We start from the raw sequence: 1234 nt of genomic DNA, 5'->3' as shown, positions 1-1234 counted from the left end.
AGGCATGAGCCACCTCGAATGTTTTAATATGTAGTCAACATTTGTAAATTCTTTTTTTATTTGTAAGACTGTATTCTTACATAGAATATATACTAATGTATATACTAATATATACAATATACACTAATTCTAATGTATATATGATATATATATACCAATTCTCTTACACTACCCTTACAAGTTTTATTCTTTACTAATACAGGCATCATGATAATAGGAATTTTATACTCCTTTTGGAAAAGAAGAAAGCAAATAAATTAGAATACTTTAATTTCATGGGCTCTCTGCTCCTCCCGTTCGACAAACAGCCGCTTTTAGTCTCCCATCGCCAGCCACATCCCTGAGACAACATGGGGAAGGTGAAGGTCAGAGTCAACGGATTTGCTCATATTGGGTGCCTGGTCACCAGGGCTGCTTTTAACTCTGGTAAAGTGGATGTTGTTGCCATCAGTGATCCCTTCCTTGACCTAAACTACATGGTCTACATGTTCCAGTATGGTTCCACCCACGGCAAATCCATGGCACTGTCAAGGCTGAGAACGGGAAGCTTGTCATCAATGGAAATCCCATCACCATCTTCCAGGAGCAAGATCCCTCCAAAATCAAGTGGGACAATGCTGGCACTGAGTACGTGGTAGAGTCCACTGGTGTCTTCACCACCATGGAAAAGGCTGGGGCTCACTTGCAGAGGGGAGCAAAAAGGGTATTCATATCTGCCCTCTCTGCTGATGCCCTCATGTTCATGATGGGCATGAACCATAAGAAGTATGACAACAGCTTCAAGATCATCAGCAATGCCTCCTGCACCACCAACTGCTTAGCGCCCCTGGCCAAGGTCATCCATGACAACTTTGGTATGGTGGAAGGAATCATGACCACCGTCCACGCCATCACTGCCACCCAGAAGACTGTGGATGGCCCCAAATATGATGACATCCAGAAGGTGGTGATCATCAACAATACTTCTGAGAATCTCACCCTCTAATTAAGGATACCATCATAATTTTCTGTTTTTATTTTTTAGAAGATGGTTTTTCTTTATTATTATTTTGTAAAGATTCTGTAGGAGTGTTGATTTTTGGGACAGAAGATACATTTAGTTATCACATTGAATAACTTTCTTATTACATGTTCTTGGCTCTTACAAAACATATTGAGAAGTATTTTTATAAGATAAAAATTTTTTTGTTGTTGCAGATGTGGTTTTTATTTTTTTGTTGTTTTGTTTTAGAGG

At 39.5% G+C, this 1234-nt stretch overlaps 1 pseudogene; it reads left to right on the top strand.

Annotated features, from left to right (window-relative positions):
* The first annotated feature begins 301 nt into the window (after positions 1 to 301).
* Positions 302 to 985, top strand: LOC119468634 (annotated as a pseudogene).
* The last annotated feature ends 249 nt before the right edge of the window (positions 986 to 1234 follow it).

The sequence above is a fragment of the Cebus imitator genome, unplaced genomic scaffold (assembly GCF_001604975.1).
Source record: "Cebus imitator isolate Cc_AM_T3 unplaced genomic scaffold, Cebus_imitator-1.0 Scaffold462, whole genome shotgun sequence".
NCBI classification, from domain to species: Eukaryota; Metazoa; Chordata; class Mammalia; order Primates; family Cebidae; genus Cebus; species Cebus imitator.
This window is presented reverse-complemented; position numbering and strand designations above follow the sequence as displayed.